Source organism: Macrobrachium rosenbergii, chromosome 3 (assembly GCF_040412425.1).
Source record: "Macrobrachium rosenbergii isolate ZJJX-2024 chromosome 3, ASM4041242v1, whole genome shotgun sequence".
NCBI classification, from domain to species: Eukaryota; Metazoa; Arthropoda; class Malacostraca; order Decapoda; family Palaemonidae; genus Macrobrachium; species Macrobrachium rosenbergii.
This window is the reverse complement of record NC_089743.1, coordinates 9,295,633-9,317,727: the sequence shown is the minus strand read 5'-3', so window position 1 is coordinate 9,317,727 and position 22,095 is coordinate 9,295,633.

Genomic DNA, 22,095 nt, shown 5'->3' with positions numbered 1-22,095 from the left:
TTAAGGTAAATGAATTTATGAATTAATGAAGGAAATTAATAAATAAAATGAAGTGATGTGACCAATAAATAAAGATATGAAGTTCAATGAGTGATAATGATATATACATAATAAAAAATTTAATGTTATTAAAATTGTTTGATGTAATAAATATATTAGGAAAAAATTAAATATTAAAAATTTTTATACACTTTAAAAAAAGAGATAATAGCAGAAATATCTGTTTCATCTCCCAAAATATCAGAGAGGGATTTACCCTGGAAATATCTTACTCTTTGGTTAAAATATCTGGGGCAGACCACCAGAATGTGCTCCACTGTTAGTGTCTCATCACAGTAAGCACACTCTGGAGGGCTGCTTCCTTCTAAAATAAACTGATGGGTTAAACGAGTGTGCCCAATCCTTAATCTGGTTAAAATAACCTCTGTTTGTCTATCAAGCTGGAATGACGAAGACCACGGTAGTATTATTATCTCTAATATTTCTATATTCTTTATTATTGGCAAGAAGAGGAGAAGTCCACCTTTCTTGCCATTTACTTAAAACATAAGATCTAATAGGACCTTTTAGGTCTGTATGAGGCACTTTTCTGAAAGAGGTTTCTGATAAAATACTAGCAGCTTTCGCTTCCCTGTCTGCCATCTCGTTTCCGCGAATCCCCACGTGAGAAGGGACCCAACAGAAAGAGACTGATTTACGCCGACAATAAATACGAAAAAGCCACTCCTGAACTTTTTGAATTAATGGATGAAAGTTGTTAAATTTTTTAATAGCTTCTAAGGTGCTTCTAGAGTCTGAGTATATGACAAAATTAGAGTCACTACTTTGAAAAACTAAATCTAGGGCAGAGACTACGGCTGTTAATTCAGCAGTAAATATTGATGCAGAGTCAGGTAATTTAGCTGTGTACGCTGTATCACCAAGGATAACAGCGCAACCAACACCACTATCTGACTTTGATCCATCTGTATAGATCTTTGTAAAATTAGCATGGGTAACGTCGTGCTCTAAGAATTTTCCCCTAATCTCTTCTTCAGTGCAGTCCTTTTGTTTAACAATTTCTTACATACTAATGCTTCTGGAATAAGCCATGGAGGATTTACAGGATATTCTACTTCCAGGACTTTCTGGGATTTAAGATGATTATTCCTAACATCCTCATTCAGTCGAATCTGGAATGGTTTAGAAGCTCTTGTACAAGAAAAACTTCGAGAGTCTGTTTCCTTTAGTACTTGAAAGGAGGGATTTTTGGGAGCACTTTTCATTCTAGCCACGTATCGCAACCCTAGCTCTTGCCTTCTTAGATCAAGGGGAAAATGATCTGTATCAACGTATATGCTTTCAACAGGCGAAGTTCTAAAGCCCTGAGCATATTCTCAACCCCATGTTGTGTACAACATCCAGTTCCTTTAGCTTGGTTTTACAAGCTGAGGAATAAATTTGACAGCCATAGTCTAGCTTAGATCGACACAGAGAGTCATATAGCCTCAGAAGGGATTTCTTATCAGCCCGCCAACTAAATCCAGAAACAACCTTTAAAATATTCAAAGATTGATTAACATTAATCTTTAGGGCATTTATGTGGCTGGCCCATGTTAATTTATGGTCTATAGTCATCCCCAGAAATTTTACTTCATTTTCGTAAGGAATGATAGACCCTTTTAGACTAAGTGTGGGAACCTCTTCCACACGCCGGCACCTGGTGAATCTTACTGCAACTGTTTTGGAAGAGGAGAATTTAAAACCATTCTCATCAGCCCACTTAGTAATAGCATTAATAGACATTTGCAAATGTTTACATACAGACAAGGAATCATATCCTGTGCAGTATATTGCAAGGTCGACAAAAAGCGAGCATTTAACAGGGGGTGAGATTTTTTCAACCACACTATTTATTGCCACTGAAAAGAGTGTTACACTTAAAACGCTTCCTTGGGGAACTCCTTCCTCCTGCATAAAAGGTTGGGAGAGGGAGTTTCCCACTCTTACCTTAAAAAATCTGTCTGTTATGCCCATCTTGTACAATTGTTTCATGATGTCAATTCTCCAGGTAGTGTCATATGCTTTCTCCAAGTCAAAAAATATGCCGATGGTCTGACATTGTTTGGCAAATCCTTGCTGGATTTGGTTGGTCAGCCTCAGCAAGGGATCAAGGGTGGAGCGGTTTTTCCTGAAACCAAATTGAAATGGCGATATTAATCCTTTGGTTTCCAGGTGCCAAACTAGTCTAGTATTTATCATTTTCTCCATCAGCTTACACACACAGCTGGTAAGAGCTATTGGTCTATAGCTGGTGGCTTGGGAAGCATCTTTATTAGGCTTTTTAATAGGAACAATTATGGATATTTTCCAGTCCTTGGGTAAAATTCCTGTTTCCCATATTTTGTTTATAATCTTGAGTAAATATTTTTTGGCATCATCTGGGAGGTGTTTCAGCATTTCATATATGATTGTATCCTCACCTGGAGCTGTGGATTCACTTGGGATGAATACGAAGTTCTCTTAGGAAAATTTGCAGTTGTACTGGAACAGATTTTCCTGAATAAAACTTTAGACTCACATTTCCATAATACTCACTAAAAAGGTATATCAAAATTCAAAATAAATTTAGGGCTTAAAATTTTAAAATTTTTTTTTAAAGCTCATTGGCACGCTTCTGTGGATTCTGGGATTTTAAGGTTTTTATTTTATTATTTACTTTTATATTTTATCAACAAATTTTCCATTAAACTCAGTTTCCTGAAAATTGAAGCCACACCACTTTAGTGGGGGTCATTGATTTATTCCATTTAATAATCAGTAAAGCCAAGGTTCTATTTTGGCATTCTTATAAAAGCTTGACTGTTATCAACACTTTGCAATTGGTATTTAAAGCACATGGATAGATTAATTTAGACTGTGTCAAGCCAGTATAGCCTTTTGTAACGTCTGTAGCATTTCCTAATCACTTTTTCAGAATACCACATGAACTTATTTCCCAAGGGAACTGGATTTTATGTTTTAATTTAATTTTTGGAATCGAGGCTCTTCAGCATTTCAAAGTTTTAGATTCAATACAATCATTGTTTTTATATATCTTATGAGAATGAAAGGGATGTTTACATTTGCTCTTGACACCCTTACTGAACTTTATCCCAGTCTGCTTTATCACCTTCCATTTCCTTAAAACTACAGATGGAGCATTCAACATATTTCAATATTTTTTCAAAATGGATTATACAAGTAAAAGAAAACATATTCAAAAATTTGTTGTACAGAAAAAATTTATTTATTAGAAGTCTAAGAAGCAAATAAATGATAATGAAGTCAAAATAAATCATAAGGAATAAGATAAAATAAAGGCTTAATTATTTTTATGGCTGATGCCTTTATAAATCAACTGAATACTGATTCATTTTCTGGTAGGGAATATACAGAGTTTTCAACATAGCAAATCCAACATCCGTATTCATTCCAATCCGTCAAGAATTAATTGCGTAATCCTGGATATTATCGGATCTTTGTTCGGAGATGGGAATTTTTGTTTCAGAAATAAATGAATATCTTTTGTTTAAATATTTCAAGTGTTACTAAATTCTCATTTTATTCATTGTCCCAGAATCTTGTAATTTTTTTAGATGAAAAAATAAATAAGAGTATTTATATTTTCATCTGGAAAAACTTTTCAAAGCTCTAATTGGGAAATGAGGTGGATGACTGTTTCTAAACACATCACTTAATCCAAATAATTTTTCGGTTGGAGAATCATTTGTCTGAATATCTCAGAGCACTCTTCATTGTTACTAGCTCTCTATGGAGACACAGGTATTCACCACATTCAACTTATTTAAGATGACTTTGGTGATGATCTAAAACACTGAACATATTCTAAATAGTTCATTTCTGAACTGGATGTACAGTTTTTTCAGCAAAAGATAAATACTGAAGCCATGTAGAATTCCACGTACTGACTCTGACTGATACAAAAAAGTGTTGCTTTAACAGTTTGTACCCCTGAGTTTGTGACGTCACAAGTAGTGTTGATATTTTTTTATTAGGTTTAATGCTCTTTCACATTTTGATTTCATGTGTGAAGGGGCTTTCCAGTTCAAGCAAAGTATCAAATACTAATCCCAAAATTTTATCTGTTTGGCTAATTGGTATGGAATGATTTCTGATTTTTAAATCTATTTCTTCACCTTTTTTCAGACTTTTTATTTCTTTAAAACATTCCTGCTAGTCATTTTTCCATAGAAAATTTAATTCCACAGATGAGGCCCATCCATCTATTTTTATTATATGTTTTATCAAAATTCACCTGCTCTGCATGTTTTTAAACAGATGCTGAATTATGGCAAAATCATCTACAAACAAGTTAATTTTAATTCCAATAATAGATTATTACTGATATCATTTATTGCTAAAGTAAACAGTGAACACTAAGGAACTTCCTTTGAACACAATTTTCAAGCAGAAAATTTTCTGGAAAGACATTCAATTCTGGGACCACTTAAAATAGCGATTTGTCAAAAAGTTCTGATAAACCTGTCAGGAAATGTCCACGGAACTGTCAGATAAAATCCCTTTCTATTTATACATTACTTATTTCTTTTTGGTCACTTACTCTTTAGCATTTTTAGTATGGCATGTCTCAGTGGTCAAAGTCACATTACATTTGTTTTATGCCCTGACAACTGTTCCTGTATTTTTATGGGACAAAAACTTTTATGAATTATAATATTTCTTCCATGAAATAATTCTTCCCTGAAGAATTGATATTAAAATTTTTGCAGATATATTTTATTATATAGAGGTTTTAATGTATCAATTTATAATAATAATACAGTCATGTCTTTGTAAATTTTCTTTGAATATTGGTAATGTTCTATTTTACTGAATTTCTATTCAAATTATCTAATCATCTTCCAATTTAGTCTTTAAAATTTTTTTATCAATTCTGTTAGTTTTTCAGACACCATGGGACTTTGTGTTTTGCTGGATTTAGATTTGATTTTGTAAAGTGCATATCAACATGAAAATTTTTAATGAAATTAACAAGAAATCTATTTGCATTCCAATTAGATCTTGTACATACAACACAAAGACAGCATATTCCTAGCTGTACCACTTCCCCTCGGACACCCAATCTGCTTTATAAATGTTGCATTGAGGTCATACTAACGAGCAGGATTATTTTGTAATAGCAAAAGCAATATTGGGAAATGATCCGTCCAGCAAGTTATCAACTGTAAACCAAGTTCCAATCTGTCTACTATGCGGCGAATAAAACAGTGAGTTACATTACTGAGAAAAAGTTCTCTTATGTTTTTTGAAAAATACCTGATTTCATTATCATTAATACAGCAATGTTTGAATCTCCCGAATTCTGGCTATTTTGCTTCCTCTCTATTTGAGTTTGTGCAATTACTGGGTTCTGCACATTAAAATCACCTACTAATTATTAATGTAGGTTCTTTGGCTTTGTTAAATAATTCTTAAGTTTATCACTGTCTTAATTCTTATTAAGTTGGTTATATAAAGGAATAAATTACAACATTATCGTTTTTATTCGTATTCTTATACCCAATATTTGCAGGTCACACAACACACAGGTACTTTGTCATAACACACTTTATCTACATATATACAGTATATATATATATAAATTTATTCTTCCTCTCTGGATGTAGATGCTAAGGTATACCATACCTATTGTTGATATTGATTTGACATGTTGTCAACAGACCACAGAACTCAGATTCTTTTAGTAAGCCTCTGTATTTCTAGCAAAGGTGTAATCTTTTCCTAAGATTTTTACATTCAATTGTATAACATGTTATTGAAAACAATGTTATAGACAGGTTGTTTTTCAGCTTTTTTAATCAACTGGATTTTTTTCTAATAATTTAAGAGGCTTCATTAGTTTTGATGGAATATACTAAGTGTTCAAATAAAGATGCAAACAAATTTAGCATGGGTACGTTTCAAAATCCTTTAATAATATTGTTCTATATTTCATAAAAATTTCTTATGATGTTTGTTAATCCATCTTTTGTTATGTTTTTGTTTTCCTCACAATCAAAAAACAATTGTTACATCGAACATGTGTTATCAGAGTCATTTGTTTCACTTGGGACCCTGAGGTTTTGGAAGATGGAGTAATCTGAAAGCCGCACAAATCTATCAGTAGTTTTAACTTAGCTTTCAAGATATTTTCAAAGATAGTCCATAAAGTGATTTTGCTCAACATTTTAAGAGATAAATGGTATATTCTCAGACTTGTTTTTGATTTTTGTTATTTCTACATATGTTTACAATTTGGATATAAAAATAAGTTTCAACCATTAATTGTTGCATTTCTTTGTTTTGGTCTAAAAGTTCGTAAAACGGTTTCTTTTATCTTTAATTGAGTGGTCAATCACAACTAAAACCAACTGCATTTGTAGAACATCTCCTATATATTCACATTAATATTAAATGAATATGATAAAATGTTATCCATATATTTGTATTTCTTCATTTATTACCAATTTAGTTTTATTTATATGGCATTTCCTAATCTTATTACTTTTTTCTGCCAGTTCCATTAACGGGATCTGTAAGTGTATGAACTTTTTTTTTTTTTTTTGTTACCAAAGGAATACACGTGTTTCTAAGATGGATCTTGCATTCCTCTGTACTATCAGTGTTAGCTTCCTTTATAGACATCCCAGTCCTAAATGGTAAACATCTTTTCAAGCAACATTGTATAATACCAACGGTCATTCTTTGGATCCTAGTGATGATCTTGGCGGGTGTACAATGCCATGAAAAACTTCATTATTCTAAGACTAGGGATTTAGGCATGTTCTCAGAACCACTATAAGGCAACTTTCATTCAAAAATTTTGACAAACACTGTGTCCATAATGTGACAATTCTGAAACTAGTGGATACAAAGAATAAGGTCTCAGTTCACACACACACACACACAAAATTTTTATTTTTTGAGGTATATCTTGATCAAATTTTATTTTTGTAATTCTTAATACTTTATTATTCTATTTACTTATATTATATAGACAAATAGAAGATAGATAGGGATATCTATTTTAGATAGATCCAGCAGATAGATGTAATAACAGGTTCTAAGTCATTAGTTTTAACCTCAGAATAAGTACAAGCTTACCCTGAAATGCTTTCATAGTGAATGCTTATTAAAAAACCATAAATAGAATCAGCCAGCCCTTATTGCTTGTGATAAAGAAGCCTAACATTCCATGTTCGAGAAGCAGGAAACAGACGTGTCTTGGAGAAACGTCACTGGTATCACAGAGCTGTTGCTGCACCTCATCTCGAACATGGAATGCAAAGAAATCTTTTAATAATTAAAGATGAAAACGGATGGATAAATTTTACATGACAAGATTTTATGGAGATCAAATAAAAAAACGCTTCTCGGAAACCTGAATGTCATGAGGAACATCTTTGTCCGACCTCAGAAACAGACGGTCGGGGGAGGGACGGGAGGGAATATCTCTGTCTTGCAAATTCTTCTGAAAATATATACCACTGTATGGGCGAGAAGCTAAATGTGATTGAGGACCGACAAGTCATTCCCAAATAAGAAGTGTTAATTTTATGCATAATGATTGAAACAAAACTTGGCCTTATCCGGTCACGCCATATGAAACTTCAGAACAAATTTTCTGATTGCAATGTGGATCGATACAATTGCGCCATAATACAAAAAGGCATGGCATGAGATACCACGTGGTGTCGTTTCACAAGAAAGGGTTTTCATCGAATCGCTAATTGCCCACAAGGCGTTGACAACAGTAACTGACTGGTGATGACATCGAGCAAACACAGGAAGCAGTCAATATTTTGGAAAAGAGATATCTCTTTTTCAATATATTTCAACATTATTGCATCTACCCATGACAGTCATCTGTCCTTCTACTGGTAAAGGATGCATCGACTTCCCAGTTCTCTAGCCTTTCAAATTATTAGCGAAAGACATTTTAGGCACTATGAGATGCACCTAAATGTCCACAAGAATCGGGTATAGACTTAAACAGTTACTTGGCAATACTGATACTAGTAGAAATAAAGGTGCTTCATTTTATAAAATGTTCAGTAACCCTGCCATGGAAATTAATAGAAATTTCATTTTGTAAATAGTTTTATAGTTTTAAGAAAAATGTGACAGATATACAGATTTGTTCGATATTTATGGAACACAGTAAAAGCAGTTCATGCGGTTTAATTTCATGGTAAATTCACAGATGATTCCAAATCTAAAACTGGCATTGGATTTCGAGTTTTTAGTAAGGCTCCAAATCTAGCACTGGCATTATCGTTTTTACGGAGCTTTATGTTATAAGTTTTGCATGTTAAGGTGAACAACTTCCTGTTTCACAATCTCAGGATTCCTGGAGAAACAGTATTTGCTGCCTCATTCGTATATAAATGTCTTTTTGATATCTACAAGCCCATGGCCATCATGAGGTCTATTTAGTTCCCAGTTTAGCCCTTATCATGGCGTTTTAACTAGTTCATCGTCTTATCATCACCTCCTCGGTTGAAAAAGCCACTAAAGATATTTCATCAACAGGAACCATTTAAGTATGGAAAATGGGATACCTTGACATACCTATCCAAAATCAAGCTCTATAACTGCTTTGAAAAGAAAATTTTGTTCAGTGTTACGCTGAATTTCAGCAAAGGGGAAACAACATTTGGTTTTCTTTGTAAATTAGGTTGTGAATAAAAATTAGTAGTATTGTGAGAGTTTCTTTTATACATTTCCCATATTTCAATTGCTGTTTAAACAATTGTTTAGAGTTTGAAAGAAAATGGAACGAATTCTTGGAGCGTACAATGACTGGCCATGGAGTTTAAAGCAACTCCCCAGCATCAACCAACAGGCTTGATGTTGGTAAGGTCTTACAGTTCACCAGTGTGAACTTTAATGCCTGCATGATGTATAGGGGTCAAGAATCATTTGACAACCTTTGGGGTTAAATAATCTGAAGGATACTTCACACCAATTAAACAAATTCACGACTTTAAACCAGAACTTTATAAATCTTGGCAGAGGTGTCATGAACAATGCTAAAAAGTTTAAAATCTTCTGACACTTTTCTTCAACATCTTTAGATGGGACAATGTTAACCTTTGAATCAAAAATGAAACCAAAATTGTCGCTCACGTCAGGTCAATTTTTGGCACTTTCATAAATATATCTGGGTCTGGATAAGCCCATGAATTATGCAAAAGTGGAGAACTGTTTTTCTAGCTTATCAAATTTAAACCCATTTAAATCTACCCATTTAGTGATGTTATTTACTGTAAGTTAGAGCTTTCTTTCAATAACAGACATCCTTGATCCTGCAAACGATATAGAAAGATCACCACTGAAAAGTGTGTGAAATACATCATAAGGCATATGAGGAGAAATACCACTGACAGCAAGTGCAAACAGAGTAACACTAAGAACACTACCTTGCAGGACTCCGTTCTTCTTGGAGTTTACTTTCTGAAAGAGTATACCAACTCTAAATTGAAAGCGTCGACGTGTTAGAAAGGCCTTAATAAACAATGGCAGTTCTCCTCAAGTCCTGACTGATGGATGGTTTTAAGGATTCCATATCTCCATGCTGTGTCATAAGCCTTTTCAAGGTCTAAGAATATAGTAACATGATGCTGCTTTGATGCAAACAATTCACATACAGATGACTTAAGACAAATCAAGACATCAGTAGTAGAATTCATTTTTCAAAATCCACACAGTGCAGGTGATAAAATATTTTTTTCTAATACCCAAAAATGTCTTGCACTGATGTGACATTCTCTCGGTGAGACATATTCGTTCTTGGTCTGAATAATCAATGCGATATCACGCGTATAACATACAATTAACGAATGACCTATAGCTAGAAGTGTTCATGAACTGTCGGTGATTAGATTAATATCAGAATAGCACGGTAAAGCGTCAACTAAGTTGTTTTTTTCGAGTGAATTATTAAAAACTGAACATCATGGAAGTGTCAAACAACAGTGGCAAGTGCTGGAGGAATCTTGTGTGCCTAGGTGATATACAATATGATGACTTGGCAGGCAGGGAACTAGGCTTGCTTATCGTTGAGATCAACAACAACTCCAACCAAAAAGATGCAAAAACATTCACATACATATTGAAAGGATATGATCCTTCAAACTGAAGCATGTCTGTAGAAAATATAATGAAAATAATTGCAGGAATACCAAAGAAAGTTCAAGTTATCAAAAGACTTATAAAGAAAATTCATCAATCAACACATTCCAACAAAGAAAATGAATAAGGTGAATACAGTGAATATACTGTATTGATTGATGCAATAGGAAAACGAATGCCTAAAGCATGTAAACTATGTAGTGTGTGGTATAGCATTGTAAATCCACAAAACCTGATTAGGAAATGCTAAGCATGCCATGTACCTCCTCATCCTACATTTGCAGAAGTACAGCAAAATAAAAATAAGGATACAGCAAAATAAAAATAAGGACACTAGAGTATTTTGCTCTACATGTCTAGTATGGATAGACAAGGTTATTAAGTCTAGACTTAATGTACAAATTGTGAAGGATGAAGAAGGGGAAGAAGAGGAAAATGGAAAAGAAGAAAATAAGATTGAAGAGATAGGAAAAAAATAATGAAAACAAAGAACAGGATAAGAGTATGGATGCAGAGATACTCACACATTCTACATATGAGGCAATGCAACAGCATACATATCAAGAAATAAATTATGACAAGATAATCCAAAATCCCAAAGAGGTTGTACCTGGATCTTCATACTGATGGGGAACAAGCAAGAAGAAAAAGAAAAGAAAGACACAGTATGCCCTTTTGAAAGGAGGAATTGCAGATTCGGTGAAAGATGTTATTACAAACATCCCAAGATATGTCACAATTACCAGATCTATGGCAAATGTGCATAGCTAGATGGCTATGAGGAGGAATGCAATGATCTACATCCAAAAATATGTAGAAAACTGGAGAGAAGGAAATGGATGTAGGTTTAATAAAAATGTAGATATATGCATCCTGTAGCCATGAAGAACAAAAATCAAAATCAAATACATATAAAAAATCAAGGTAAAAATAAAGCAAATAAAGAAAGGAACAAAGAACATATGATGAAGGAAAAAAGCAAGCCAATAACACGTTACGAAATGTCAGCACCACGATATGAGGCATCAGCACCTAGATATAGTGCAACGAACAAGCAATGTATCTATGATGCTAAGGGATGGTGCAGATATGGAGATAAATGCAGGTATTTGCACAAAATGAATAAATATGAAGATGGAAGATCAAAATATAATGGAAAAGTTGGATTTTTTAATGTATGAATTTCTGGAAATGAAGAAGAGAACAACATATCAGAACAGGAAAGAGACATGGGAAAATCCTTATTATTACCCATATTAGATAATAGAGACAACACGCAAACCATCATAGTGATGAATGCGCAGGGTTTAGTTTCGAGTAACTCAAAAAGAAAAATAGAGTTCTATGAAGAACTAACCCAAAATGAAAAACAGAAATAATGAATATAAGTGAAACCTAGTATTCCCAAGAGACTGGTAATGATCAGATAAAGGGTTTCCAAACTTATAGATCAGATAGAAAAAATAGGAATCAAGGGGGAACTGCGATATATGGGAGAGACATCAATCAAGGAAAAATCTGTGAGAAATATAGTAACACAGAATGTGAATTAATAGCGGTAGAATTTGAATCTGAAAACTTAGTGAACATCGTAATAAACAGAACCCCTAATACTAAAGAGTCTGACATAATAATTGACAAATTGGATGATATATGTAGAAATCACAAAGACTGGACTATACTCCTCTCCAGAGATTTTAACTTTCCTTTCGTAGAATGGAAAGAATGAATAGGAGACTGTGGTTGTATCTATACATATAAAAAAGAGAGTAATAGTAGCACAGAAGGTGAGGCAATTTGAAAAGCTATTAGATATGCTACTAGAACATAGCATTCAGCAAATAAATCACCTGCCAACAAGAAAGGATAATACTTTAGACCTAGTATTTGTGAACGAGGTGAACTATGTTAAAGAAATAATAGTGTATAATACGAGTATTTCAGACCATAATGTCATAGAATTAACAGTCCGTTCCAAAGCACATGAAAACAGAGATAAAAAAATGGTAAAGATATGGAAAATACAATTTCTACAGTAATATAAAATGGTCAGAAATAAATGAAGAATTAAACAAAAACTGGGAAAACATATTTGTAAGTGATAATATACAGGTAAATATGGATATATTATATAAAATATTAGAGGAAATAGTGGAAAAATATACACCGAAGAAGAAAAGTAAACATGAGTCACGCATACCAAGAGACAGTAGGATCTTGTTCCAGAAAATCAGAAAGTGGAAAAAAGGTCTTGCAAAAGAAAAGAATGCATGGAAAGTGATGGAACTAAAAAGTAAGATAGAAAATGCAGAACAAAAGATTATACAATCAAAAGAAAATGAAAAACGGGACTTAGAAGAAAAGACCCTAAAAAGTATCAAGCAAAACCCCAAAATATTGTACTCATATGCGAAAAAGATGAATAAAAGAAGAGTAGAAATAGGCCCTCAGAGAATTGAAGGGCGATTAACGAATGATAAAAAGGAAATATGCAACATATTAGCAGAAAGATATAAGAGAGCATTTACACCTAGAATTGATAATGAAGATAATGATACAGAAATAAGAGATGAAAATAGTGAATATTTATCGGACATAGATATTAATGAAGCCGATATTGTGCAGGCTATTAATGGAATTAAAAATGGATCAGCAGCTGGACCAGACGGCATCCCTGCCATTTTGTTAAAGAAAGTAGTTCATTCTATCGCAGCGCCTAAGCAATATTATTAAGACAAAGTATAGACACAGGCAAGATTTATGATGAACATAAATTAGCATATATTACCCTATTTTCAAAAATGGATCAAGACTAGAGGCAAGTAATTATAGGCCTGTGAGTCTAACATCACATATTATGAAAGTGTATGAAAGGGGTAATGAAAAAAATATAATGAAACATTTAATGAAAAATAGTTTGTTTAATATAGGACAACATGGTTTTGTACTTGGAAAAAGTACACAAACCCAACCGTTAGTCCACCATGAAAACACATATAAAAATATGATAAATGAAAAAGACACAGATGTGGTTTACCTAGACTTTGCAAAAGCTTTTGACAAGGTAAACCATAATATATTAGCGAAAAAAATTAGAAAAAACATAATATTGTGGACAAAGCAGGAAGATGGATAAAGAATTTTTGCATAACAGAAAAACAGATAGTGATTGCAAACGATGAGAAATCGGATGAAGCTAAGGTAATATCCGGTGTGCCACAAGGTACTGTGTTAACTGCATTGCTGGTTGTTATTATGGTTGCAAACATAGACAGTAATGTTAAGGACTCTGTAGTGAGACATTTCGCCGATGACACTTGAATAAGTAGAGAAATTACTTGTGATGAAGACAAGAACTTGCTACAAAGAGACCTAAACAAAATATATGAATGGGCAGAGGTAAATAGGATGGTATTTAACTCTGATAAATTTGAATCAATAAACTATGGTGATAAAGAAGGAATGCTATATGCATATATGGGACCTAATTATGAGACAATCACAAATAAGGAAGCAGTTAAAGACCTTGGTGTGATGCTGAACAGGAATATGCTATGCAATGATCAAATAGCGATACTATTGGCAAAATGCAAAGCAAAGATGGGAATGTTGTTCCGGCAATTCAAAACAAGAAAAGCCGAATGCTTTATAAAACACACGTACAGTCGGCCAAATTAGAATTGGAGTTTCATAATTTTTCGATCACCTGCCTGATGCATGATTCATGCCTGATTAATACATTTTTCTGTTCGAAGATGGAATAAATCTTATGTAATGGCATTAAAAACAGTCACTGTAATCTTTAGAACATCATGTTATATAATTACGTAAAACTATTTTCCATATAACAAAATTCACGTGAACGAAACGAAGTGATAAAATACGTCGAATCACGACCACTGCCATAATACAGTGTTGCCACATTTCCACAGCACTGACTTCTATGGTACCTAAAGTTTAAAGTCATTCAACCCATAGCTTTCCTTCATAGTCTAAAGATCATTTCCTGTAACTTCCCTTAAGTTAATCAAAATAATTTTTTATGTTTAGTAAAACGATTTTAAATAGAGTTAAGCTACCATAATTAGATGGATCCCTAAAGCTGCTGTCACTCTGATGTCGTCTGCATTCAACGTGTCAATCAAGACATTCCTGGCTCAATCAACTTCTGCTGCTTCATGATTGGCGCAAACAACCACTCTTTGATGGCTTTTATTCAGTCATTTTTATATGAAAAGATATATAAATATGTAAATGGCCGAGAATATAGGACAATGAATCATAAAATATAAGAAACTAATACATCTGGCCACAATAAACCCCTAAAAAGAGTATGAACATTTTTTTTCCACACTTGGTGTGGCAGATCGTAAAATGAAGACCCCACTTCTGCATCAAAACTTCCACCCCGGAAGAGGCCACATTTGCATGTTTCGGCAACAATAGGAGACAGCTGTCACTAGCAGTATCGCATAAACATAGTCCTTATATTATCATTTCAATACAAAGTTGATAGTAGTTGAACGATTCCATTTGTTAAATTTTACATAAAACAATGGAAACTCACAAAATGCTATCAAAGAAAAATAAAATAAAGTGTGAAAAATACGTCTAGAGTGGAACTCCTCGAAGCCCAGACAAGAGCTAGAGCTGCTAGACAATATGATAGTTGCAGCTGTCAAAGAACAGCCCCAGATGACAGCAGTTGCTGTGAAACAGCAGCTTGGACTGCAAATATGTGTGCAGACTGTGCAGAATAGGTTGCATGGGGCAGGAATGCATCACAGGATTCCGGCAAGGAAACCGTTGCTAATGCAACAGCATAAAGAAGAAAGGATGGGACCTGTTTATTCCTATTATAAACTGATATGGGTATATACTTGAGTGCATTATATTTATATAAAAAACTAATGCAATTCGACTATAAAGTGAAAATAATACATAGTTAGTTGCAAAAAATGAAAAATTTTTTGTCTTTATTACTGTATATATATATCCTAGACCTAAAGCTGAGAAATGATCAATAACTATATGTATTTGACTGTTCATACAGGAATTATCTGTTTAATGGGGATTATACTGCACATTTATCTTCATATAGTTGTCTTGAGATATAATTTAAATTCATGCCTATAGACTATTAGGAAACATTATAATTTTCATTTACAGAGGATAATTCATAAGATAGGTCTATGCTGTAACATATATAAAAATGGGTCTATGTTGTAACATATATAAAAATGGAAGAAAATATTATGTCTGTAAAGTTGTAGGCCTAATGTTCTCTCTCTTTTTTATGACTAACTACTCTCTATTGAATTGTCTGTCATTTGAAATAATATTTTCTGTGGACAGATATGCTGAAAATAACATCACGCCTTCAAGGCGTAGTGGCAGAATATTAGCTGGGTTATGGGGATTGAGCAAAGAAGATGGGAAAGGTGCAAGGACAAATTTAATAACCCCCAAGAAAACCATAAAATTCCTCCATGAATAAGACGACTTACCTAATGATTAGCATCCATCCCCTGGTACTGTGCCACGTGAGGAATAATTCAGTGAACAATGCTGGAGGTTCCTTGCTAAGGATACCAGTCACACTCCGATGCAAGTGGAACACTAGGCCCTGTGCCTGGGCCAGCAGAGCAACAATGGTAAAAGAAAGAAGTCTCTCACCTAATACAACATAGGTACTGTACTTTCATACTCCCCAAAATTCGACAATTTCTTAAATAGGAAAGGTTAGAGTACAGATACCCTAATTGTTCAGGACATGAGTTTCCCTGCTGTAATGAGGGGTAAAAGAGCTCTGCACAATTCTTATTGGATTTCCACATCTCGCAGACAGTGTGAGGTAAATGCAGTTACGGCTCCACGGCGCTGCACTGACAACTTTCTCTAGAGAAAGAAAGTGGTCGCTACTGCTTGCACATTGTGGAATCTTACTTTCAGCTGATGGTAAAGGAGTTAGTCTAGATTTGCGTGTGCTTATCTGACAACAGTCTTGAACAGACAAGAAATACCATTCTTTGACAAGGGTAAGTCAGGTTTCCCAGGGCTGCAAAAAAGGTTATTGGCATTTTGCCTGATTTCCCTAGTCCTTTGCAAATATACAGAGAGAGCTCTGACTTGACATAGGGAAGCTTATTCCCCATCTGGTGTCAAAGAGGATAGACTGGGGATCAAGAAAGAGCAAGAGCAAGGCAGTGTGAATGAGACTTAAAATCATTCTTGGCCCTGAAAAGGGGTAGAAAAGAAAAGACTGCTCACAGAAAAGCCAAAGCTAACAAAAACAGAATCTGCACTGCCAAATCCTTAAGAGAAGCTGCGTTCAAGGCCTCAAATGGGGGCATGCATATATACTTAACCCTTAAGGGATGGGCTAATTATATATCATGCAACCCCCAAGACCAGACAAACTTTAAGGTTGGCCAATTTAAGAAAAAAGCATATCAATGGAAAGCAGATGATATGCAAATGCACATGGTGTAAGAAAAAAAATTCTAAAAAATTTTCCATACCTTCCACAAGAAGTTGAAAGTGACTATTTACAACCGTGTGTTTGGCCTCTTTCACAAAACACTCATAAATTTCACCAAGTTATACATGTTTTCTAATTATCTTATTTTATTTTGTAAAACTATAATTACAGCTCACACAATATCATAACAGATAAGAAGTAAAATCAGTAACAAATTCTGAGCATATTTGTTGTAAAATATTTACGTAAATTTACTGAGATTGGGAAATGCAGTAACTTCTTTGGGGATTTATACGTTTTTTCTAATATTTCTTTGCTAAATTACAATTATAACTGACATCATATCATAAAAGATAAGAACTAAAACCAACAGCAATCCCTGGGTATATTTACGAGCAAATAAATAACAAGACGTCATGGGAGAGAAAGGAGCAAAACATTCCCCCTTCAAGGCAAAAACAATACTAAATTCCCTGAGATGCCCATGACTGAGCTGAGCTGATTTAGTTGCCAAAATTCATTTATGGGCCATTGAAGTATTGGAAACTCTTTCCCGCTTAATACAGCCAAATTGTATGGTACGTGATATTATTACTCAACAGAGGGGATCTATCCACCACCCAAAACCTGTTTTTAGATCCTCTATTGAGGGGATCCGTCCATTAAGGGCTAAGCACCACATCCAAATTCCAGCCTAGGGGTTAATTTGGAGACTTAGAAATATGAAGTTTTCATAATAAAACTAATATTGTGATACTTACCTGAACACCTGAATTAGCCCTGGTCACTGAGCAGCCCAAACTACATCCCAATAGCTTTTACCATAGTGGCGCTATCAACGCCAGGAAAAACTTGTCAAATGAGTTACCTAGTACTGTTGGCAACACTGCTGCAAGTCTCGGCATGAGTGAGGCCGAAATCCCCAAATGCGTTATCCACTATTCAAATTGAAGTGGGGAGGAGGGGTGGGAATCATTCAGGTGTTCAGGTAAGTATTACAATATTAGTTTTATTATGAAAACTTCATATTGCAATACACTCCCTGAACACCTGGAATTAGCCCGATTAACAAAATTTAGTGGAGGTGGGATCAATCTAATTCAGCCCGACCTGCCATCAGGGAAAGCAGGTAACTCATTATTCACCTACTCTGTATAAATGAATGTATCCTCACCTGGTTTATCCCACTTGGCAGGTGAGAATGTCTCAGAGAGAGTACACGACGTCAAGTCTCATGTCTAGGTACTGTCTGAGTCAGGCTACCTCTCATGTGGTATTCAAACCTCTAATGGATAGAGAGTAGCCAAATAAAAAACCAACCTACCATGTGGCTAATCACAGCCTCCCATGATTAGTGGAGAATGATGAACCTCCCACGTGGGCTAATCAAAGCACTCTCATTTATGGAGGGTCTGAGTCGAGCTACCTCTCGTGTGGTATTCAAACCTCCTCATGGATAGAGAGAGTAGCAAAAATAAAAACCAACCAACCATGTGGCTAATCACAGCCTCCATGATTAGTGGAGAACGATGAACCTCCCATGTGGCTAATCAAAGCACTCTCATGTATGGCGGGGTACGATGAACCTCCCATGTGGCTAATCAAAGCACTCTCTCATGTATGGAGGGGTGCGATGAACCTCCCATGTGGGGAGATGGGTACGATGAACCTCTCCCATGTGGCTAATCAAAGCACTCTCATGTATGGGAGGGGTACGAAGAACCTCCCATGTGGCTATTGTAGCCTCTCATGTATGGAGAAGTTGAGTGTGCAGGGTCTTCGAGTTCTTCACCGTCCATTGCCGCCAATGTCATGAAGAAGGGTTGGAAAAATAATCCACTGGATCTGCCTATCTTCACAGTACCAAAGTCAACTTAATATTCTCACTATGAACCAGAAACTAACAGAATCCACAATTCCAAATTTCCTCAGACTACATTCATTACCGTGAGTTCCCACACCCTTAACATTACTACGTGAATTATAAGATCGGGTTGGTGCGTGCAAGGGACAGAAGTGAAATTCTTCTTCGAAAAAACTGAACGCCCAATCTTTTAGGTAGAGAGTCATGAAAAAGACACGGATTTCCAAGTGGCCCTCTAAGAAACTCCACACTAAGAGAAATTGCCTTTAGTTTAAATGAGCACCCACGATAGAAGGGTTAGCAGTTACACACGGACTAAAGGAATAACTTTCATGTAAAAAGGAGAACGATGCATCTCCCAAGTGACTATTCAGAGCCTACCCATTATGACTATATAGAGCGTACCCATTAAGGAGGGAATGAGGCAGTGTGCCGAGCCAATGACCCTCCGCCCTGCAGGTTGCGGCAAAGGCGACGAGTGCAGAAGTATCCCAGCGCCGACAGAAACAACCTAGGCTAGCCTACAAGAGCACCTCTTTGGACTCTTGTAGGGAAACTATCAAAGACTAGGATACTTAAGATGTATAAACTTAAGTTCATGTGATATATCACTGTGCTTAGACTCTAAAGCCTAGAAGGAATTTCTCCTATCTACAGTTAACCTAATAATCACCGCACCTACGTGAGTACTACCTTAGCTAAATGGCGCACCCTAGATAATATATGCATGCATTAAAAACGTGGACTAAGTGAATAACCTTTCAAGTATTCGCACGAAGAGAATACCACCTCAGCTAATTGAATGCACCCTAGATAGGAGAATTGCCACTACTGTATATGCAGTGGGGCGAACTGAACGTCTCTTAAGTGAAGGAAGAAAACAAAGGCGGACTATAGTAACTACCTCAGAATAGAAGACTCAGACATTCCTTAGAAAGGAGGATGAAGTGGACATACTCGAATACTGTCTTGCGGTAATGAAAAAAAAAAAAAAAACTGCTAAATACCAAATATAATTTCACGTCAAATTAAACTGCGTTCAAGGGCATAAACCTCGCATCACACGAGAATCGTGAAGTGTGCCCGCAACTGTGTTCGTGTAGTGAGTGCTTATGAACCAGGAACCATTTCTCCAGTAACTAATCGCATGCGACGGCGGGCGGGAAGTTCGGTGAGACAAGAAGTGTACGGAAACTACGGAGTTTATCGGCCTTTGATAAATATTTGCATCGGACATAAGACATCCCGCTGATGCGGGCGAACACTTGCAGATAAAAAGAACCTTAAACGAACGAAGCAGAAGTTTAAAGCCTCAACCGCCTTCGGAAGAAATGCGCCATTTTCCCACCTAGGAAACTGGCCTAAAACTTCCCAAAGCTCACCCATTGTTTTATCTGCAGCTAAAGCCGAAAAATAAATACCTAACCAATTATCATAACGTGAACTTCTGACAAATCTCATGAGGGAGCCCGAGGGAACATAACATGTCAAAGATGATCTTACTGCTAGAAATTTTCAGGAAAATAGAAAAATGTACTGCAAAGTGCTGAGCGGTAGCCAGCAACAGCCGAAAACGGAAGAATCTTGACTTTTCGAAGGAATAAAAGAAAACCAGCTATTTCAGTTATGGCAGGCCTAAGGATGGAATGACCTTCCTTACGACACAGACTTCCCCATGTCAAGTTGACCTGGTAAAGCTACGGGTTGACTTCTGAAGCTGAAGGAAACTTTGTCACAGACCTTAGCTTTAAGAGTGTCTGGACTGTCAGCTGTTATTTCGGCAGTGCCACGCCTTCGTTCATCAACGCAAGGTTTTGGATGATAATGGTGAAAATCTGCAGTTTGTCTAAAAGATCTTCCGCATGAGGAGAGTTATCGGAACTTCCGTGAAGACATTGAGGAATTCGGAACCGAGGGCGTTAGGCCAACAAGGAGCTGAGTCGCAGATGTGTGAAAGCACTGCAATTCTGGGATTACCTGATGAATGAGACCGAAATGGGCGGAGTATACACCTCTAAGTTCTAATGATCTTGTTCCCCCCCGAGTTCTCAGATACGACACTATTGTGTTGCGCACTAGGACTGAGAAACACCTGAGGGCTTCCTTTATAGCCCTGAGGATCCTGAAGGTTATGACTCCTCTCGTTCCCAATCCCTCCAGAGGCCCGAAGCCTGGGTTCCTCCAAGGTTGCTCCCCAACCCTGATATGAGGCATCTGAGTACAGATGAACGTCGGGAAGGGGGGAGACTATAGACCTTCCAGATGTCAGCTGCGCTTCTTCTGACTATCACAGACGATCTGACAAGCGAGAATCGTTCCAGATTATACCTGTATTCTCGATGTGGAAGTCCCAGCGATTCCTGAGACATACCTGAAGAGAAAGCATACGGAGAGACCTAGATTGAGAGAGAGAGAAGATTCTCCCTAAAAGGCTTCTTCAAGTGGGTAACGGCTGTTCCCTGTTAGACAGGAACCCTCTACTTCCACATTTTGTACCTTCAACGATGCATATTTGCCGACACTGGAGACATGAGTTAGGAGCAACAAGTTCATTATACTGGCCACATCCCTTGAACCCGGAGCAGCCACAATAATCACAGCTTGCTGTGACGCTACTGCTGACGAAGGCTACACGAAATAGACCATGGAGGAGATATCCTCCTCCCTAAAAGACTGTTGCAGAGCGCAAAAGGCGCCCACAACAGAACCCTCTCCGAATGTCCGGACAGTGAGGCGGAAGCTTCAAAAGAAGCCCCTCCTCTTCTGCCAAAGAACGTTGTATAGTCAGGCGAAATGTTAACCTGGTATGCCACCCTTACTGACACCGAAGTGATGAGGTGTCAGGCAGTACCGGACCGGAGGGAGTATATCATCTTGTTTGAGCAACTACCGGTTCTGTCGCATATAGCGACTCGAACATCGTTGCTTCAGTAGTGTAAGCTCCTCCGGAACCTTGGATTGAGGATAAGTGAGGATTAAGTCTACCATCCGCTTATACTCATTCTCATTGGCTGAAGGAGAACTAATATCGGTACGGATCCTCTTCTTCAAATGAGCAGTCGCTTGTCGGACTGGTTGAAACCCCGAGCGCCGGAGGATTGTCGGACTGGTCCGACCGAGCGAAGAGATGAAAGGCAGGCCGATGATCCCTGCAAGCGCCGAACTTCGAAAACACGGAACTTGCTACACCTGGAGTGCGTGAGACAGACAACTGGCCCGTATCAATCGCGAACATACGAGAGGCACCAAAATACGGTTCGCCAAACCCGCTGCCACCATGAAGGGATGGCGGCACCTGGCGAGACCACGCCCACTCCTGAAGCGAAGAGGCAGCAACACCCGAACCACTCAAAACCAAGATGTATTAAAACCGCTGAGAATGGGAGTCCGGAACTGAAGACCCAGAGATAACCCCGAACCAACATGGATGCCTAGAGCGGAGGACAGCGAAAACCTGCCGGAAAGTTGAGAAAGAAGCCCGAAGGAGGAAGAAGGAAGAAGCCACACTCGCAGTAACCACGGGCGCCGCGCCCGACGTGGACAGATGGAGAAAGGTCCCAACCGGACCGAACTC